General features: G+C 46.2%; 1 protein-coding gene across 2 annotated transcripts in view; it reads right to left on the bottom strand.

Moving 5' to 3' along the window:
- The window catches only part of Ppm1h (protein phosphatase, Mg2+/Mn2+ dependent, 1H), a 264,454-nt gene that overhangs the window by 97,311 nt on the left and 144,683 nt on the right, over positions 1-22,460 (bottom strand). The window lies entirely within an intron of this gene.

Below are 22,460 nucleotides of genomic sequence, written 5' to 3'. Positions count from 1 at the left end.
ACTGCTGAATATATTGGTTTGGACATGGCCATTAAAAACAACCAGTTACACTCAACACTCAAACTAACAGAAGAAAAACTAGGGCAGCATCTGGAACACATGGGCACTGGAAAAAATTTCCTGAACAAAACACCAATGGCTTGTGCTCTAAGATCAAGAATCGACAAATGGGATCTCATAAAACTGCAAAGCTTCTGTAAGGCAAAGGACACTGTGGTTAGGACAAAACGGCAACCAACAGATTGGGAAAAGATCTTTACCAATCCTACAACAGATAGAGGCCTTATATCCAAAATATACAAAGAACTCAAGAAGTTAGACCGCAGGGAGACAAATAACCCTATTAAAAATGGGGTTCAGAGCTAAACAAAGAATTCACAGCTGAGGAATGCCGAATGGCTGAGAAACACCTAAAGAAATGTTCAACATCTTTAGTCATAAGGGAAATGCAAATCAAAACAACCCTGAGATTTCACCTCACACCAGTGAGAATGGCTAAGATCAAAAACTCAGGTGACAGCAGATGCTGGCGAGGATGCGGAGAAAGAGGAACACTCCTCCATTGTTGGTGGGATTGTAGACTGGTACAACCATTCTGGAAATCAGTCTGGAGGTTCCTCAGAAAATTGGACATTGAACTACCTGAGGATCCAGCTATACCTCTCTTGAGCATAAACCCAAAAGATGCCCCAACATGTAAAAAAGACACGTGCTCCACTATGTTCATAGCAGCCTTATTTATAATAGCCAGAAGCTGGAAAGAACCCAGATGCCCTTCAACAGAGGAATGGATACAGAAAATGTGGTACATCTACACAATGGAATATTACTCAGCTATCAAAAACAATGACTTTATGAAATTCGTAGGCAAATGGTTGGAACTGGAAAATATCATCCTAAGTGAGGTAACCCAATCACAGAAAAACACACATGGTATGCACTCATTGATAAGTGGCTATTAGCCCAAATGCCTGAATTACCCTAGATGCCTAGAACACATGAAACTCAAGACGGATGATCAAAATGTGAATGCTTCACTCCTTCTTTAAAAGGGGAACAAGAATACCCTTGGCAGGGAATAGAGAGGCAAAGATTAAAACAGACACAGAAGGAACACCCATTCAGAGCCTGCCCCACATGTGGCCCAAACATATACAGCCACCCAATTAGACAAGATGGATGAAGCAAAGAAGTGCAGGCAGACAGGAGCCGGATGTAGATCTCTCCTGAGAGACACAGCCAGAATACAGCAAATACATAGGCGAATGCCAGCAGCAAACCACTGAACTGAAAATGGGACCCCCGTTGAAGGAATCAGAGAAAGAACTGGAAGAGCTTGAAGGGGCTCAAGACCCCATATGAACAACAATGCCAAGCAACCAGAGCTTCCAGGGACTAAGCCAATACCTAAGGACTATACATGGACTGACCCTGGGCTCCAACCTCATAGGTAGCAATGAATATCCTAGTAAGAGCACCAGTGGAAGGGGAAGCCCTGGGTCCTGCTAAGACTGAACCCCCAGTGAACGTGATTGTTGGAGGGAGGGCGGCAATGGGGGGAGGATGGGGAGGGGAACACTCATAAAGAAGGGGAGGGGCAGGGGGAGGGGTTGGGGGATGTTGGCTTGGAAACCGGGAAAGGGAATAACACTCGAAATGTAAATAAGAAATACTCAAGTTAATAAAAAAAATTTTTAAAAAGATGAAAAGTCTTGCTAAAAAACAAACAAACAAACAAAAAACAGAATAAAATATATATGTTTTATGATCCAGAGGCTAAAGCCTCATGGGGATCCTTGAGGACCTGCCATAGACAACTGTGGAGGCTTGGTCTGCAGACTCTCCTGGCCAAACCTCAGGGCCCGAGTTGGTGTACAGGGATGTCTGAGCACTTCGGTCATGAGCCCGCTCCTGCATCCCTGCACTCTGAACTTGATGGACCTGAGATACACCTCCATACCATGTCTGTAATTTACCATTTCCAGTCCTCTGGCTTCCACCTTTCGCCCCAGCCCCGCTCGGTAAAGTGTGAGGAAACGTTAGTTCTGAGGACATGGCTCCTGAGTGCCCCTCCAGCTATCGGCCAGCACGCTGTGTGTCAGCTGGCAGACTGGTGCCTCCCTGGGCATCCCCCAACGGGAGACCATGAGATGGCTAAGTTCTGTTCTTCCCTCTCACCTACAGGACTTTATCTAGTGAGCATCTTGATGATGACAGTGTCCTTGGCAGCCTGACAGCACATAATCACATTCGGGTGAGCCGTGAGGGAGGAACGGATATGGGGTACATGGCTAATTATCCTTTACACATTAGACCGTAACCGTGAGTGTGTTCCTCTTGTAAACGTGAGAGGTTTCTGTTCAGATTTGATGGCCTATCGCTATGTTTTCACATTCAGTCATCACTGCAAAGCTATCAGTCTTTAGGATCTCTGTGCTGCAAGTGATAGCCCACAGGTTCTCTCCAGCGCCCACCCACCCACTTCAGACTTCTTGGCATTTAGGCACAAATGAGAAAGTATTTGCCAAGAGCCATTAGCTGAGAAGCTGGAAGCCAAACTTTGTTAGAAGAATATGACGGGTCGAGCCTGCAAGTGTCTGCATTTTTCTCTATCACTGTGTTTTGGGAGAAGGCTTCCCAAAAGTGGGTTCAGAACTGACAACCGTGCTTAAACAAACAAGCAAAGCAACTAAGACCAGTACAAAAGATAGTCAGAAATATTGACTACTGACCATTTGCATATGGCTGGCTCTCAATCTTAGCCAAGAGGACATCTATAGTCCTGACAGCCCAGCCTGAGGATCTGTCCTGGGCTCATTCAAATCCCTTCTGGGGATCTAAAGGTACTAGATAGATCTCGAATCCATGTCACTTCTCCAGTGGCCAAAGAGCAATTTCTATGGTGATGCTAATAAAGCAAAACAAAAGAGAGCCATTTTCTACCGGGTTACTGAGGCATCTCTCCTGCTAAGAGCCAGGGAGAGGAGGTCTGGGAGAGTCTCGCTGGGAGGTCCCAAACAGCACGCTATACTTTCATCACTCAGAAGCAATTTCCCTTGCTCCAGGGCAAGCAGAACTTGGCATATACAGTTGGCCTTCTGTATCCGTAGTTTCTGTTTCCACAGATCCAGTCGGCTGTAGATGGGAAATATTCTGCTGGGGGAAATGTGTCTGTACTGTAAACATACAGACTTAGTTCTTGCTACTATTCCCTAAACAACACAGCACAGCAACTGTTTATATAGCATTTAGATGTCATAAATAGTGTAGGGGTTCAAAGGATATAGAGAGTGTGCATGCAGGATCACACATAAGAGGACTGACGGTGCACAGATTTGCACATCTTGTGGGGAGTGACCGAGGGTCCGTCTCTCTGGGTATTGAGGGTGACTCTAAACTAGCTATATGCGAAGAGTCACCAACAGGCCAGCTGTCCCTTACCTCCCAGGGTGCTACTGGGTTTGAAGACTGGCTCCCTTCTAACCTTCATCAAGAAGTTGCCTTGGTCAGTCTCAGATATTCATATAAGCTACAGAAAGAACAAAACCTCCAGATTCAAGGAAGTCCTAGTGATGTGAGAGTTCATAGAAAGAAGAGGCCGGGAGAGTGGAGTGGGGCGGATGCAGGAGTCCTTTGAAGGGTTTTCTAAAGCAGGAAGAAGCCCAGCAACTGTGTTATGCCTGCAGAGCACGTTCCAGAGTGTGTCCCCTACCAGGCCCTCACGTTAAAGTCTTACATCGCCTTACTCCTAGCTCACAACCAAATGATTCTACGAATAAACTACGGCATGCAACACTTGTCAGCTTCAAAACAAGACTGCGTGTATGTGCATGTATGTGCACATGCGTGTGTATGTATGAGTGCATTCATGTGTATATGTGAGCGTGTGCATGTGTATATGCGTGTGTATGTGTACATGTGAGTGCCTGCCTATATATGTGTGAGTACATGCACGTGTATATGTCAGTGTGCGCATATATGTGTACACGTATGTGTATGTATGAGTGCATGCATGTGTATATGTGAGTGTGTACATGTGTATGTGTACATGTGAGTGCCTGCATATGTATGTGTGTGAATGTACATGTGCACATGTGTGCACTCATGCATATGTATGAGTAGGTGCATGTGAATTGTGTATATGTCACCAACTTAGAAGTCGATTCTCAATAGAGTAGGATTGGGAAAGGAGTCTAAAATGGCCAGGTTGATGGGTCCAAGGAGCAGGTAATGGTGTCCAAGATCCCATTTTTCCACAGTGCAAGAGGCATTAGAACTCTCCAAGCAAGACAAAGGACAAGAATCAGTTTCATACCTGAAGTTACAATCTAAACCAAACTGCTTTGTTTGTCATACCCGGATTGTCCTCTGACCATGGGGGTTGCCAGACAGGCAAATGCCGTGAGGCTGCTGTCTGAAGGAATCCTGATAGGACAGAAGTTCACTACCTGTCGCCACAAATTGTTAGGCAATCATCCAGCCATGCACCTGCCTCACTAACCCGCCTGTGTGTACTTAAATGCATGTTGATATAATTGTGCTGGTGGAAGGTTCTACCGTTTGCAGTTCCCCTATCCCCACCTGTACCTTTGTTGTTGTGGTGGTGGTAGTGGTGAACACAGAGTCACACTAGGAAAGAGCTCTATCATTAAGCTCCATTTCAGCCCGTTTTACATTTTTTTTTTCCAGAGCTGAGGACCGAACCCAGGGCCTTGCACTTGCTAGGCAAGCACTCTACCACTGAGCTAAATCCCCAACCTTACATTTTTTTAAAATGTGTTTTGAGACAGGGTCTTGCTAAGTTGCCCAGGCTGGCCTTGAACTAACTCTGAAACCCAAGCTGTCACTCAACTTGCAATCCTCCTGCCCCAGCCTCCTGAGTAGCTGGGATCACAGACTATACCATAAGTCCTGGATGGATTGTAAATTCTGACAGTTCACATGGGAAGTTACAATGCATTTAGATATTAAAGCAACAGGTGCTAGGCTAGGGACAAAGGCGAACTGTTCAGCCTTCTTCCAGCTCAATAAAACTAGGGTTTGGGGAAACTCGGGTATGTGTGAATGACTCGTGGTGATGAGACTGCTGGAGAGGAGATGGCCTTGGCTTGGGGAGCAGAATTTCTTGATCTTCTTCACTTATGTGTCTAACCAGGAGACTTGGTGTCCTTGTCATGAAAGGAAGGGCTGGGGTTTGGGGACTCTCAGGCACCTCTCTGTTCTAAACTGCAGCTCTCTGGGAAGGAAGCCTTAACAAGTCGGGTAGGGAGATGACTGTGGAATAGCCCTTGCTTCTCAGGAGGTGGAAATCACGACAATTAGATTCTAATAAGTACAACCAAATTCAGAAGGCCACCCTTTGTGCCCCCCTTAAGTCAAAAAGAACAAGGAATCCCTTACTGAGCCAGGCCCCAGATATAATGCCACCATTGTCACCTGTCTCCTTGGAAGGCAGAGCCATATACGGAAGGCATCTCTGACTCTGTTAAGAGTATTCATGGGGTGGCCTGGTTCCATTACACACTTCGCAACTGAGAGTGATTTGCAACGCAACATTAGACAGCGCGCATTTCCAGAACGAGGCAGAAAAGCTAGCACAAGGCGAGAAAGAGAAACCATTTAGAAAACCCTCTTTGACAGTGCCTATCAATCCCAAGGCAGGAGGGGAGGGCATCCATTCTGTCCTGAAGCACCAGACCTTGCCCTGGTGCAGCAGAAGCTGCCTGTCTCTCTGCAAGCATTAGCAATTCGTTGCTGGGAGAGAAAGCAGGGCAGCTGACAGGGTTGCCCCTGCCAGAGGACAGCCAGGCTGCACACACTAATTAGCGATGCCAAAAATAGCTGAAGGGAAAAGGCCGCCATCCCAGGGGCTCAGAACTGGTTTGGGTGTATTCCTAGTTATTCTGTTTTCAGAATGGCTTCTGAGGGAGTGTGCAAATATGATGACATTTTCCTGATACACACAAGTTCCTTGGCAAACATGCTCCTAAGAAACGGACAAGAGGAACATTTTGCAGCAGCAAAGATAGGTGGCCGGTCACAGAGGAATAACTGAGCCCATGCTCCTTTTTTTTTCACAAACCACCCAGCTTGTGTCTGCACCACCCAGAATAATTTCTCAATGTCACCATTCAGCTCCTTTGTGCAAACATTTTGCTATGGCAGCAACATGCAAATCCAACACACGAGCACAAAATTTTCCAGACCAGGGCAAAGGCAAAAGCCTTACGACATTAAAGTTTCCACGGTGCTTACTACGAGAAAAGCAGTCAAAGGCTCCAGCTGTATATTAATGTTTGGATTAGTTTGTTATGTTTCAACCCACGGAATCCACCTGGTGAAATATATATTTCAGTAGGTTTTTGTATACTCACAAGATTGAAGGACTCTCACTAGTTTTCAATTTCTAGGACGTGTTTTCTTGCCTCAAAAGAGTCATTCTTTGCAGGAATTAGAAATCACTCTTCATTTTCCTCCTCTCTAGCTCTGCTAACCACTAATGCACTTTCTGTCTCTATGGATTGATGTATTCGGGACATAAAATATAAACGGACTCGTATGATATGTGGTTTTTATTAATAGTTCCAGTCACCATTCAGGTTCCTCAATATTACAGCATGCACCCAAGTCTTACTCCTTCTCACAGCTGCACCCCAGCCTTACTCCTTCTCACAGCTGCACCCCAGCCTTACTCCTTCTCACAGCTGCACCCCAGCCTTACTCCTTCTCACAGCTGCACCCCAGCCTTACTCCTTCTCACAGCTGCACCTCAGCCTTACTCCTTCTCACAGCTGCACCCCAGCCTTACTCCTTCTCACAGCTGCACCCCAGCCTTACTCCTTCTCACAGCTGCACCCCAGCCTTACTCCTTCTCACAGCTGCACCCCAGCCTTACTCCTTCTCACAGCTGCACCTCAGCCTTACTCCTTCTCACAGCTGCACCCCAGCCTTACTCCTTCTCACAGCTGCACCCCAGCCTTACTCCTTCTCACAGCTGCACCCCAGCCTTACTCCTCACAGCTGCACCTCAGCCTTACTCCTTCTCACAGCTGCACCCCAGCCTTACTCCTTCTCACAGCTGAATGAGTGTCCATCTTATGACGGACTATGCCACATTGTGCTTAACCATTCATTATTTGATAGACATTTGAGGCCTTCCCTGTTCCCTCCCCTTCTTTTTGCTCTTGTGAATGGTAGGGCTATGAACATTGTGTACTGGAGTCTCTGTAGGAACATGTATGAACATGTACACAGGAGTCTCTATGGAAATATGTATGAATATGTGCACTGGAGTCTCTATAGGAACATGTATGAACTTGAGTACTGGAGTCTCTGTAGGAACATGTATGAATATGTACACTGGAATCTCTGTAGGAACATGTATGAACATGTACACAGGAGTCTCTATGGAAACATGTATGAATATGTGCACTGGAGTCTCTATAGGAACATGTATGAACTTGAGTACTGGAGTCTCTGTAGGAACACATATGAACATGTGCAGTGGAGTTTCTATAGCAACATATATGAACACGTGTACTCTCCTTCAACAGTTCTCATGGTTCTATGTCTATAGGTTAACTGCTGAGGCATAAGGTGACTTTAAATGCAACTCTTTGAAGAGTCACCAATCAGGTTTGTAAAAGGGGCTGGTGGGTTTTCTCACATAGGACTACAGAGTTCAAATATATTTCTGAAAATCACACAGTGGTTTCTCACTTGGCACTGTTTTGAAGCCCCTATACTGGAAAAGCCCTGGCTATATGCTTAGATTTCAGTGTATCTAAAACGCTTAACGTTTTATTTCCCATTTGTGTCATAGGGTATGGATTGTTATTTTGGTTTTTGTTTTGTTTTGTTTTTCAAGTATAGGGTTGATGCCTAAAATTCACAGCACTGCTCAGTTCCCTGGCACATATGTGCCCAACCACTTCTCTAGTTTCAAAGTCAGTGTATTTTTCTCCTCATAGCCAGTAGTCAGAACTTTGTCTCTGTCTCTGTCTCTGTCTCTGACTTTGTTTCTGTCTCTCCCCCTCAACCAATGGTTACAAAGAGCACACTGGACTGTGCCAAGGCAGATGTGACATATACAGTCTGAAGCAATATCTTCAGAGATAGTCACACCCTTGTTAGATGTGTGTCCGTGTCTGGCCTCTTTGCTTTAAAAAGGCAGAGCAATGGAAGTGACTAGGCAGAGCCCCAAGAAGAGAAATAAAAACAGTCTCAGAAGTGGAAAACAGATCTTCCAAGGGCCATTAAAGCAATGGTGGCTTTTTTGTCTGAGGTAAGTAACTCGGTGTTGGCTGAATAGCATCCTTTGTGACACATCTGAAATGGTTTTGTTTACAGAGAGCAGTGGGTGACCACTTCTCAGTGCTCAGAGGGAGACAAACGAGATGGAATGGTACTTGAATCACTCCACTTAGACTCTGCAGTGGGAAACAGGAGAGGAATTTCTTGGTCTTCACACTGCACACCTGACAGAAGCCCTGGTTGTTCCTCCCCGTGGTTCCTCAGAGGATAGGGAGGAGCTCTGTCCATATTCATTCGCCAGAGCCTCAGGGCATCACTCACTGTGAGTTTTTTTTTGATACTATAAATCAGGAACTGTACTGGCTACTTGAAGGCAAAGCTAGATCCATGAACTATTAGGTCTGGCCTAAAAGTCCTGAGAGCAAACAGATCATTCATTCAGATCGTTACTTCAGGAAGCCCCCGTTGAAGGCAAAGCGTATAGTCTACCTAGCAGGGCAAGTGTCTCCCACAGCCAGGCCAAAGGGTCCAGATGCTGATGCCAGCCAGACCTGCAGAACCTCCCTCTGGTTCTGCTTACTGTAGTTAATGTTACCACCACCTCCCATCTCCCACCCCGGGCATAGCAGGGCACCGGGGGAAGCATCTCTCACACACTGAATGTGATCCGTTCAGTTGGGTTTAGACTGGTTGGGGTGGAGTTGAAAGCAATCAACTAGCTTCTAAGGGCGTCAAACCAACTGAACTCCATCCTACCCAGAACCCTGCGCCCACTTCAAAAAGGACAGCACCGTTCTCTTTGAACTAAATGAGTAGATATGTAAAACAAAACAAGACAAACAAAACAAAGCCTCAAATTTCCAATGCTGCTTTGTAGTGGAGCTGAACAACTCTTTAAAAGAAACTCGTTTGTAAAAGTCAGACACAGAACGGCCAATTACCTTAAATTGTATTGATTTGTACACAGTAGTAACTGGGGTTGTACCGGTATGAAAGAGAAAAACAAGCCATATTTAGTGGACATGATTAGACTTTAGTGATAAAATAGTTTGATGATCTATTTGTGCTGTCACTTCCATTCATGTGTTGAGATCACCCACAAGCCCATTGAGGGGGATCTCAAGGGGACAATGGAACCTTCTTGCTTTCCTTAATGGCTTTAAAAAAAATCCACATTAATATTATCAATAGCACCAGTGTCTACAGTATCTCTTCAGGCATATCTGTAGTTTTAAATGTTATTTTAAGCGACAGATATAAAAGGTTCCCATGCCAGATCCCCTTTTCCTGCCACATTCCTCACCATCACTTATCCAAGGGTTTTTGAAGATGCCTAATGAGAAATGAGCTCCAGTATGTCTGGGAAACAAAAAAGTCTCAAAGAGACAATGTATGCACCTTTCCATGTGGGAAGTAAACAAGAAAAAGGACCAGGGCGTGTTAATTCTCAGCTGGGAGAAGGTGCCATGCATCACAGCGGCAAGGAAGGCTGACCAGACCGCAGGGGGAATGGTGGATTCTGGGCATGTGTTACTCAGGGCATGAGGCCAAAGCTAGGCGGAAAGGCTAGCGAATGCACAGTTGGAGAGGTGAGGCTGGGGCCCAGGAATGAGGTCAAGGCTAGAAAAAGATTAGGAATAGCTATGTCTGAGTGGTGGACAAAACTGAGGGCTTACAGCTGGGCGTGGTGGTGCACGTTTTTAATCTCAGCACTTGGGAGGCAGAGGCAGGTGAGCCTAAAGCGGGGCTGATCTGTATAGCAAGTTCTGGGGCAACCAGGGTTATTTAGACAGACTATCTCAAAAACAAAAACAAAGGAAAAGGAAAAAAAGAAAGAAAGGAAACAGGGAAGGAAGGAAGGAAGGAAGGAAAGAAGGAAGGAAGGAAGGAAAGAAGGAAAGAAAGAAGGAAGGAAGGAAGGAAGGAAGGAAAGAAGGAAGGAAGGAAGGAAAGAAGGAAGGAAGGAAGGAAGGAAAGAAGGAAGGAAGAAAGGAAAGAAGGAAGGAAGGAAGGAAGGAAAGAAGGAAGGAAGGAAAGAAGGAAGGAAGGAAAGAAGGAAGGAAGGAAAGAAGGAAGGAAGGAAGGAAAGAAAGAAGGAAGGAAGGAAAGAAGGAAGGAGGGAAGGAAAGAAGGAAGGAAGGAAAGAAGGAAGGAGGGAAGGAAAGAAGGAAGGAAGGAAAGGAAGGAGGGAAGGAAGGAAGGAAGGAAAGAAGGAAGGAAGGAAGGAAAGAAGGAAGGAAGGAAAGAAGGAAGGAAGGAAGGAAAGAAGGAAGGAAGGAAGGAAAGAAGGAAGGAAGGAAGGAAAGAAGGAAGGAAGGAAGGAAAGAAGGAAGGAAGGAAAGAAGGAAGGAAGGAAAGAAGGAAGGAAGGAAAGAAGGAAGGAAGGAAGGAAAGAAGGAAGGAAGGAAGGAAGGAAGGAAGGAAGGAAGGAAGAAAACCACTACTACCATAGTGGGTTTTACAATCTGGAACCTTGTCTCCCACAGCTGAGGGTTGTTTCCCTTCGAGAAAAGGTTCCAGCAGGCTGTCCCGCTGCCTCATTGTCTTTTCTGAGATGTATAAGGAGAAATGGAGGGATCCGAGACTGGGGATGGGGCTTCCCGGGAGAAGCCAGGCCCTCTTTGCTACCCCTCTTTTGCGTCCTTCCTTCTAATCTTGAGTTCGTCAGATAAGAGGGCGTAGGTGTGCACGCACCTGCTGCCTGGCTGTGCCGTGCTGACTGGAAGCTTGGGGGTTTCTCTTACTCACTCCGTGCGTGTTCGCTATTTCTCTGGAACAATTCTGTCACTAGGATTAGAGGAAAAGAGGCAAATGGGCTATTCTAGTCCTGTACCCTGGATCTGATTTCAATTTAGATAAAAGATACTGACAGGTCCTAGTCTGGCTCCCTGGGACAGACTCCTGCACTGGGGTTTAATCAATGAATTTGTCACTTATAGGAAGTACTACTCTGCTTATTGCATCCATGTTTTCCCCTGTTCTACTTTTTGGCTTGGCGAGCAGGACCCAGAACACATGTGAAAATTAGAGTTTCCACATCTCCACCTCACAGATCTCTTTTACTCCCTCCTTGAGCTCCCAGAAGCCAGGTTGAGTTCCCACTCATCTCCACAGAATGTCGGTACCCAACTGCCTTCCTAGTGGGAAGGTGTCACACACAGGAATGTCTTTGACGTTTACAAGTGGGAAAAAAAATATGTTCTAGGCATTACATTTTCCCCATGTACCATCACTCAGAATAGACAGGTAAAGCCCAGAATAGACGGGTCCTTACAGACGCAGCACAGACAACACAGATGACCATCTTCAGTCGCATCTGAAGGATTGAAGTGATTGGAGAAGAGACTCATGAGACGCTGGAGAGCGGAGGTGTGATGCTGGGGGGATGGCAACGCAGGGCCATTTTATTCCCTATCATCTCTGTTGGAAGGAGGGTGGGAGTAAACGGAAGCTGAAGCCCAGGACAGATGAAAACATCACAGAGAAAGAATAGGCCACAATGAAATGATTAAATCTCTTGGCTTCTGCAGATGACCTCTTGGGGATCCAAAAACCCTCAGAAAGACGGCTGTCACCGTGGTGTGAGTCATGTAAGAGGATGACAAGGAAACAATGGATGTACACAAGCTATGGAGGGCAGACTTGACACCCATCTGGGAAAACAGTGAGTGTAAATCATTAAACACAGGCTTCTGTGCTGTTAGAAAAACTGCATCGCTGTGGTCTGTGTGCTCCTCAGAGACACCAAGTCCTGTCCTTCCTGATCCCTTCCCCCGAATGCTTTCCTCTCACCCAAAGCAAGAGAAATGCTGCAGGCAAGATCTGAACTTTAGAGAACAACTAAGCCTTTCAGGATCCTTGCTTGGCGATGAAGAGAGAGAGCTAAGGACTGATAAAAACAAGCGGATTTAAAAAATGGCTGAATTGGTCGCAAAACTAAAGCATGGCAGAACTGTGACCTGGTTCTGTGGCCAGGTTGATCCTGGATGTCCAGGAGACTTGAAAACTCTCTTTTTTGATATGGTGGACATGAGTTCTTTTGGTTCTGAGGGGAGCCAGGTTTGACCTGAAAAACCACAAGAACAGGGCTTGGGACAGAGAACCCGTAGGGAGGGACTCAAACAGTTTAGGTCTCCCTGATGGGAAGTAGAGGTACCTACCTGAGAGATTAGAGAGCGGGGGAGAGGGCCATGATGGGTGCCTTTTGATGACGGAAAGACTGTCAAGTGGAAGAGTGGGTTATCATGTTTTGTGGTAAGAGCAAGACGTGTTTCTTTGCTTGATTGTATTTTAAAATCTGTGCAAATGATGTATATGCCCTGTATACCAATAAGGTGGCTTTTAAATAGGGAAATATTTTATGGAATAACTTATGCATATAAATAAATATATGAAACAGATACCCAAAGGGTGTACTCATCTACGAACAAGAGGTTCATGCCAGGCAATACTGAATCACATGAGCTGACATGGACAGCCCAGGAAAGAAGAAGGGAGGAAAGAGAGCGGGCAGAGAGATCTCAGTGGAACCAACAGGATGCTGCTGGGGAAAGGGCGGTGGCAGTGAAAGCCTGGAGATGGTGGGTACCTGGCTGGACTGTGGCTCATAGGTGGAGTGTCTGCCTGGGCTGTACAAGGATCTGGGTCCATTCCTAGCTCTGAGAATCAAAGTAAAAGGCACGCGAAATTAACCGACCCTTTTCAAAGAAGGACTTCCAAGAGATGAGCCAACATAAACCCGTGGCGACTCTTGCTTTTGTGAGCTGCAGAGATGAGGAGAAAGGGAGGGAGAGATGAAGACTTTTAAACTAACATCCCATTTAGCTGGAACCCAGGTGACTGCGATGTCAGCACAGATGTCACCGAAGCCAAGAGGAGTCCCCCCGAAGGGCCGAGAGAGGAAACAGAAAGAAATATTTCCTCCAGATTTCTTCTAGAGTTTATACACATATTTGATGCTGTGATGGAGCCAGAGGGAAAGTGAGATAGGGGAGGACAGGGAGCCATCAGAACACGGAAACCTCAGCCTCTGAAATGACCTTGGTAGAATAGGAAGCCCAGGCACCGTCTGCAGCCACAGCCCTATTGCCGGCCTCTTCATCCGCAAACCTTCTCTTGCTCCCGCAAAGCACGAGGCTGGGCTGTACATCTGAATCAGTTCTGAAGGGATGGCACAAGACAGAAGGACCAATTTTGACTTTTGATAAGATTAAAGAAAAAAAAAACTTTCTGCTTTTGCTAGGTTTAAATCGGGCCTAGCTCAGCTGCCTTGAACAGTGGTCACACGATATTTGAACACATCCATTTAAACACAAGAACTGGTGTGTGTGTGTGTGTGTGTGTGTGTGTGTGTGTGTGTGTGTGTGTGTTGGATTAGACTGTGGACATCCAAAACAAAACAAAACAAATAAACAAACAAACAAAAAAAACTACACACACACACAAAAAAAAAAAACCCTCACATTCCAGACAATGAATTACTTAAAATTCCAGTTTCCCTCAAAATATAAGGGGAAAATAAAGCCACAACTGCACATTTCACAAGAACTAAGAGAGAAAACGGAAATCACTCACGATGTAAATTCACTGAAAGAAAACACAATCTAGCAAATGTAGCCCAACCTGCTATCCTAAATCCGGGATGGCCTAGGAGACCTCAAGCTCTTCTCTAGGGGGCAGGGCTGAATGCTCCTTAGAACCACATTGCCAGAGGTATGTCCTCCCACATCTCGCTCCTGCACACTCCCGGGAGAGGCGAGATCCATCCAAATCCCTCACGTCCCGGGTTTCTGTAGCACGATCTCTATGGGCTTATTAAAATGTACATTTTGAATAGCTAGATCAGCCAGTAAGCCAAACACTCCATAGAGCAAAGGCTCTTAGAACACAATTATCCCATTCCTGCCGGCAGAGCTGAGTTCTCTCATAACCCCCCTCATGGGAGGAAAGCAGATGGAAGCGTCCGTGTGCGAATTCTTACAACCCCAATCCAGGTGACTTAGCAGGGAGAGCCCCAGGGAGGCAGCGATGGAGGCACCTGCTGCACAGTGAAAGATGATTTGCCCTTCAGAAAGGGATGGCGCAGAGCTTAAAGCTTAACAATAACAGTGGACCAACACCCAATCCTAATGTCCTGATGGGTCCTGACTAGGATCACAGCCGCCATGGGGACAGAGCTCAGTGGTGGAGCACTCATCTGCCGTGTGCAAAGCCTGGGGTTCGAATCTCAGCAGCACTAAAAGAATAACTGAGAAACACAACAAAACGGGGCTTGAAAGGATGGCTCAGCTGGTGAGACCCAACCGAGAGATGAGTTTGAATCCTCAGCACCCATCTGTAATCTCAAGGCTCTGGAGGCAGAGACAAGAAGATTCCTGGGATTTGCTAGCCAGACAGTCTAGCTAATTAGCAAGTGAGCTCCAGGTTCAGTGAGAGACTCTTTCTAAAACAATATGGTGGGTAGTGATGGAGGGAGATAGCCAATATCAGTCTCTGACCTCGAAACATACATGTGTGAGCACGTGTGCACATACACATACAAACACACACACACATGGACACACGGACACATGGATACACAAACACCTCTCACAAATCTACAGTGACACATATACACATATACACGTACCACAAATCTATGGACAGACATACATACACACACACACACACACATACACACACACGGACACCTTTCACAGATCTACAGTGACACATATACACATATATATGTACCACAAATCTATGGACAGACACACACACATATACATACACACACATACACCACACATTTGTAGTCTGTCTCTGCTTCTGTCTCTGTCTGTCTCTCTCTCTTTCTCTCTCTCTCTCTTTCTCTCTCTCTCTCTCTCTCTCTCACACACACACACACACACACACACACACACACACACACATGCACACCACAGATCTATAGTCACATGCACACACTCCACAAATCTACATCTTTCAAACACAAAAGGAAAAGTTCACACTTTCTTGTGTTTGGCGGGAGTCACTTGGAAGCCTTTGCACAGCTCTGGGGTCTCCGTCATAGGAACCAGCATCTTCATTTGGCTTCCACATGACCAATTCTTGGAAGTTATAAAGCCTTTGAAGGTATCTATTTTTGCCTTGAGGTCTGGTAGCCTCAAAGTTCACATGAATCACAGATGCAAAGTGTGTGGGTGGGATTCATCTTCGCCTATGGCTTTCTCACCAAAGGGAGGTCGCTGCGTGTGTGGCGTTTCTGCATTCACACTGCTTGCGTGTTTATTTGTAGTTAGATTCTTGTCAGGAATCTAAGGGATTGGAAGATGAGCTGCAGTGCACATTTATGGAGAATTAGCCCCAAATGCAGCCTGTGACATAACCAGTGTTTGCTGTACCTTGTCTGTGGGACATATGCTTTGTCAACGCTCCAAATACTTCATCTTTCCACCTACACAACTGCAATTACTCCGTTCTCAGTGCTGGCTATATTTTATTAAAATATTTAAGCGATGAGGGAGAAGTATATGTGCATGTGGTGTGTGTGTGTGTGTGTGTGTGTGTGTGTGTGTGTGTGTGTGAGAGAGAGAGAGAGAGAGAGAGAGAGAGAGAGAGAGAGAGAAGTTTCTCTCTGCAATGTGGCAGTGTGGGCATATCTTAGAATACCTTTTAATTTTCTTTCCCATAGAAGAGAATGAAATGGACAAAAGACCACAATTGGTTCTGAGGCATAGACACCGACTCCAACATGTGACCATGCCCTACGGATACCTTCAGTATTTCACGTACAGCCCCTAACTTAGATCCCACTGACACATAGCTCATCTATGGTGCAAACACAGTAAAGATTTGCAAAAAAGGGCCAGAAGGAACACAACTCTATGCCATGCAATTTATGCGACAGCGGCTGACAGCAAAAGGGACAGAGGGGGATGTAGAAAAACAGAACATGTAGTCGAAGTTTTCAAAGACGGCAAGAGCAGAAAACCAAGGCCCAAAGAACATCACAATTATGGAAGACGAGTTAATGGGATTTTATATTCCTTTTCTGAAGCCACTAAGATATGCTTAGTATTTTCCCATATGACCTGTTATTTATAAAGGAAAGGGCAGATTAGTTTCTAAAAGAGTGTATGGACTACAATTTCTTGGAGGGGCTCATGAGGGAAAAGTCTACTCACTACAAATGCTTACTAGGACTTTGGGAGGGGATGAGATTATAGACTTTTCTTTTTGCCTATTTGAATTTTCTATAAGAAATACAGCACGTATGAAGTAAAAAACATGCAGGCTTATTAGCATTAAAAATACTATCCTGAGTACATGAGTTTTGGTGTCTATAGTTAGGTTAGAGATCTCTGCACACTGCCAGGAAATACCAGGTGGAGCTATTCCTAGCTCAAGCTTCTCAGGTCCCCAGATAGGGTATAGAGAACTTCCCTAAAGACAGTCCTGCATACGGGCATCCTGTGTGTCAGGAGAGACACACCATTGTGAAGGCATGCTTATGACCACCGTCTCCTCCACAGGCCGCTACACCTGTGAATATTATTCATGTTAATTTTAGCCACAGCTCATGATAAAGCAAGGACTCTTGAGAATTTAGTGACGATGACTTACTGTAGTGTGGTATGAAGTTATGGGTGTGGCTCCTGTCAGAGGAACTCACTCCTGGGACCTGATACGGTAGCTGGCCCAGAGAACCAGGCAGGAAAGGGCTCCCTGTGGGCCCAGTTGGAAACCTACTCTGCAGGTCCCACCCTGACTACACTGTTCGGCGCTATGCCAAAGTCACTGTTTTAGAGAGACAATCAAGTGCCAGCAGTGTTTCCCACCAGTGTTTGGCTCACCGGAGAAGCCCTTTAGAGAGTTTCTGTCATGGGTAGTGGTCAGGTGGGCTGTGTGTGGTGGCCACATTAGGTAAGGAAGGCTTACCTGGAGGGACTCACAACTAAAGCTTTGCCTATATGAACCAAACAAGTGATGAGGGCTTAGCAGACAAGACCCTCTTATCACCTTCTGGGCTCCTGTCAGTCAAACTGTTGCTCCATTGTCAGGAAGCCACAAACCAGTGGAAGCACAAAGACTCACCAGCACTCAGGCCTGGCCAGACATTCTATTACTGATTTCGTAGAGGCCAAAAAGATCACATATAACAATATGGTTATATGTAACACTATACATACATGTTTTATGTTGTATGTTATATGTAATATATACATGCACGTGCTATATATACACATGTATACTATATGTAACAACATATCATGTGTTATATGTAACGTTAGTTACACATATGTAACATATATGTAACACATATACATGTGCTATATCTAACAATAGAGACATTATAAAGTACAGATGAGGAAAACCACAGACAGTGAAGAGCAGAGAAGCCACCCGGAGGCTGGAGACGCCATCTTTGGACTATAAGATCTTACAGGATCAACTGTTCCTCTAACTGAAGGGACAAAACAAAACAATCCAACTTATGCATTTTCTTTCTTTTATATTTTACAGGAACATCTGCTGTAAAATGTATCTGATTTTTCTTTGGTAACCCAAGGTGACCTTACTTTGCAGATGAGCAGGGATGCTAGTCTTTAAGCAATGTGCCTGAAGTCACCCAGCAGGTGTGAAGAGCAGGTTTACCTGGGCTCGTGCACCTCCCAGTCAGACAAGAGGTCTGGTTCTTCTAGGTCTATGAACCCATTCATGGTACTGTGCCTGGCCACATGGGGTCTGACTGGGGAGAGACAGGTGGACCTAGGTGGAGAGCCGGCTCTTTGGCTTCTCCCCTGTAAGTCTGGCCTGCTTCTTTGAACATCAACAAGGCTCAATCTTCCTCTTCCACAGAACATGGCTACCTCCTGCATGGCACAGTCCAATGAATCATTTCTAGCCCAGGACTGAGCACCGTATGGAGGTGGGGCAGGCGGCATGAGCCAGGCAGTGCCCAGAACAGCCGGGGCTTTGAGTGTGCTTTTCAAGTTAAGGCTAATTGTTCAGCACTGGACAAAGCAGGAGAAAGTGTAACACAAATTGTTACAACCAGGGAAGAATAACACAAATTGCTACAACCTCTCAACAGCTCTCTGCTCGTTCTTCCCACAGCTCCTTTGCTCTCTGTGGATAATTAGAGAGAACGCTTGTCAAGTACAGAAAGTTCAAATCACTACAGTGACTCCCAAAACCCATCACACATCATTAAACATTAACGAGAGGTGCATAACTCGGAGCGGAGGGAAATGACATTTCTTCACAGACACCCTTCAGCTTTTTAATCTCATTAGTGCCCAAGTTTCATTTCCATCATGAAGAAGCCAGGACATGGGGAGGTCAGTGCTTGGGCCAGATGGAAGGCCGTGCTAGGACTTTCCTCAGGGATCCTGCCTCATTCTCCTGTATTGCCCCTGTTTGTGGTAGACCATCCTTTCTCACCCACACTCCCAGCTGTCTTTGAGCATTCAGAATGACTTTTAAAAGAATTCACAACTGAACACTGCTACTGATGCATTCAGCTCCCTCCTGGGAAGGCCAGCCTAGCTGCCATTTTCTCTTTTGCACTGGGTCAGTCTCATGCTAATGGTGAGCATACCACCTCCTATCCTTAGTGAAATCCAATATGGCCTTCCATTTCAGAGACCCGAGGCCAGTCACCAGCTAAATTTTTAATCACTAAATTCCAGAAACAAATCACTCAAAAATTTTAGGTAATGAATACTAAAAAAGCATACCATTAGAATTATCCCCATCCCAGTTGATCTTACCCTGTGCCCAACTTATAAATTAATATGCCTCCCAGGGACGAAGTATAGGAAACAGAACGCACAGGGGCCTGCAGGGCCCAGGTTTCAGACGTCCACTGGGAAGCTTGGAATACATTCCTTGCAGCTAAGTAGCCTTGCTTCTGTAATGCTGGAAATGTGGAACCGGTGAATTTCCATTCAGACAATTACCAGGGACGAAAATACTGAAATGAGAGCAGATGTGCGTGACCCAGAAGGAGAGAGAGGATACATACCCAGAGAGACCACTGACGCTGGGGCCAGCATGTGCAGAGGCACTGTCGGGGGACACCAAAGTCCCCAGGCTTATGTCCTACATTGCTGAGGGGAGACGTGCTGCAAATTTAGGTGTGCCCTAAATTAGCGAGTGGAGATCACAGCTTCAGTTGCTAGACAGAGCCAAGCCACTGATCTGAGGTAAATCTGTCTGAAACACTGGACAACTGCCACAGTGAGCATAAACATTTTGTGCATATGGAGGGCTCAGCCTTCGGTGCGATTTGAATTTTTTTTCTTTTTTCTTTTCTTTTCTTTTTTTTTTTTTTTTTTCAGAGCTGGGGACCGAACCCAGGGCCTTGCACTTGCTAGGCAAGCGCTCTACCACTGGGCTAAATCCCCAACCCCGCAATTTGAAATTTTTAACCAAAAAAATTGAATCAAATCAGATCCATGGGACCCTGAGCAGAATGGAAACACTGGTCACATCAACAATTTTACCCATCAAATGAGGACTTCTAAGTCCCTTCTCTCACTTTCCTTCTAGTGGCAAATAATCTGTAAGCACTAATATTTGCCAGACATTTCTCTATAACCCAGGGAAGAGGGTGCCTGTCTAGGGAGGTCAACAGGAAGCTTCAGTGAGGAGATTCTAGAGGGTGCAGTAATGCTGGGGCCCAACACTGGTATGGGAGCCCCCAGAAAGCCAAAAGGGGTGCTGTCCAGGCATAAGTATTTGTATGTGTTAGGGATTAACAGTAGGGGGACCTCCAGTGTGTGAGAAGAGCTGGGCAAACCCTGTCTGGTGGTTCAGCAGTAAGGGCAGGACAGGTAGGAGGAGACTGGAGAGAAGGGCTGGGGCCAATTGGGAGGACCCTGAATGTTCTTTCAAGAGTTTAGACGAGCTCAACAACTGATTCTGGAGGGTTTGGGGAAGGGAATTTGTCTGTTTTTCAAAGGTTATCCTTGTGGTGGGTAGAAACCAGGCTGGTGCCAGACAGAGCTGAAGAGATTGACCAGAGCATCTGTTGGAGCTCAGTAGAGAGATGTTGGTATTAGGCCAAAGGAGACGTGAGGGAGGTCACAAGAAGCACTTGCAGGAGGAATCTGGTGTCAGAAATGACAGGGTGTGTGCTGGGACAGACTGGACTGGCAATTAATCATAATTAACTATCTCCGTGACATTCCAGGCCTGCGTGCGCCTTTTCTTAACAGTGTTGTCTCAAGTCAAACTTCTGCAAGCTCCTTTAGGACCACAGACAAATCTGTCATGGTATCAACACTGTCACAAACTTTTCAAGGAGAAATACTAGTTTCAAGCATTTTTGAGAGGAGTTGAGCCTACTTTTGGAAGAGCTTTGAGGGGATATAAAGTGAGATTTGATTCCTGTCACAAATGAGACGGTGCCCATTAGGGAAGAAAGAGAGAGACCCAATTATGCTGACTGTGAGAGTGAGGTGGTAGCTTAGCTGAAGCAGGCCTGGGCAGCAGGCATGGAGGAACCAGTGAACGGGGTCTGTCTGGGATGGCACTGGGGAGGCAGGGAAAGACCTCAAAGAAGAGGTGATGTTTCTGTTTTAATTTTTCTAGGTGGCATCCCAAGGTATGCTTCAGGGGCAGGGAGGGGATGATCTTATCTTCTGATCTGCCCTAGTATGAACAAGCCATACCATTAGCTCATGCTCTTGTGGAAGCCCCTGCTCCAAGTGCCTTGCCTGTCTCACCACCTTCCCAAACTGTAAGCCCAAAGTAAACTTTCAAGGGTTTTCTTCAAGTTTTTTTTTTTTTTTTTTGCTTTTTTTGGTTTGTTTTTGATGTTGTTTTGCTGGGGGTTTGGTCGTAGTGCTAAGGAAAGAAATGACTGCTGTGTCCTGGAACGTTGGGGACACCAATGGCACCATTTGGGGAAAGGAAAATTCCTTCATTTCTGAGCATTTTAGGTATGAGTCTTCTAGGGTATCTCATTTATTTATACCTTACTTACCTCATTCCAGGGACAGTTGCATGTGAGATTATATAAATGCACATAAAATGAAAAAAAAGGACAAAGGTTTGTGGAGACAAATCGGGACCATCAGAAGCTAGGGATTAGTAAATGAATGCGAAAGGCATGTGCTGCGGTATCCTTTGATTTTCTAGAAGTTCACAATATGCTTGCACACCAGGGCTATCTGTGAAAAAGCCCACACCTCCATTTCTACCAGCTCTTCCTTCACAAGCAAGTGCATGGGAGAGCAAGCGGTCCTCGACGGCACTTTGAGAGGAGGAAGCTGTGACACAGGAACCACTGTGTCTGCGGTACCCTTCCATGGCTAACGCTCCACAGTCTTCTCCAGCTGAGGCTCATGGCACAGATCTGGGAATCTCTAAGCAGATACAAGAACTGGAGACCCTTCACACTGTCACATTCAACACAATCCTTCAAAAAGACCAGAAGCAGCAAGTTCACCTTGTCTAACAAATGTCTGGGAGACTGCTGCCCTGAGTGCCAAGCCAGAAGCTGGTGAGGTTGGCTCTGCTTCGGGGTGTGGGAGTAATGGGACGGGCAAAGGCGAGGACAGAGTCTAGCAGTGCCATGTGTTTCTGGAAGGCTTCTGACACTGTGCAGACACAATAGAATGGAGAGAGAGAAACGGCTGTGGGATGAGGCCTGTGGGGAAACTCTGGTGGGTAGTCGGTGAGCTAGGTGAGCTGCTCAGAGATAGGACGTGGATAAAGTGACTGAAGGGGGACACTGGGGTATATTGAGCAGGTGTGAGCACTGGGCAGGTGTGAGCACTGGGCAGGTGTGAGCACTGGGCAGGTGTGAGCACTGGGTAGGAGTGAGCACTGGGCAGGAGTGAGCACTGGGCAGGTGTGAGCACTGGGTAGGAATGAGCACTGGGCAGGTGTGAGCACTGGGCAGGTGTGAGCACTGGGCAGGAGTGAGCACTGGGCAGGTGTGAGCACTGGGCAGGAGTGAGCACTGGGCAGGAGTGAGCACTGGGCAGGTGTGAGCACTGGGCAGGTGTGAGCACTGGGTAGGAGTGAGCACTGGGCAGGTGTGAGCACTGGGCAGGTGTGAGCACTGGGCAGGAGTGAGCACTGGGCAGGAGTGAGCACTGGGCAGGTGTGAGCACTGGGTAGGAGTGAGCACTGTGCAGGTGTGAGCACTGGGCAGGAGTGAGCACTGTGCAGGTGTGAGCACTGGGCAGGTGTGAGCACTGGGCAGGTGTGAG

Source organism: Rattus norvegicus, chromosome 7 (genome assembly GCF_021556685.1).
Source record: "Rattus norvegicus strain SHRSP/BbbUtx chromosome 7, alternate assembly SHRSP_T2T, whole genome shotgun sequence".
Classification (NCBI taxonomy): Eukaryota; Metazoa; Chordata; class Mammalia; order Rodentia; family Muridae; genus Rattus; species Rattus norvegicus.
This window is presented reverse-complemented; position numbering and strand designations above follow the sequence as displayed.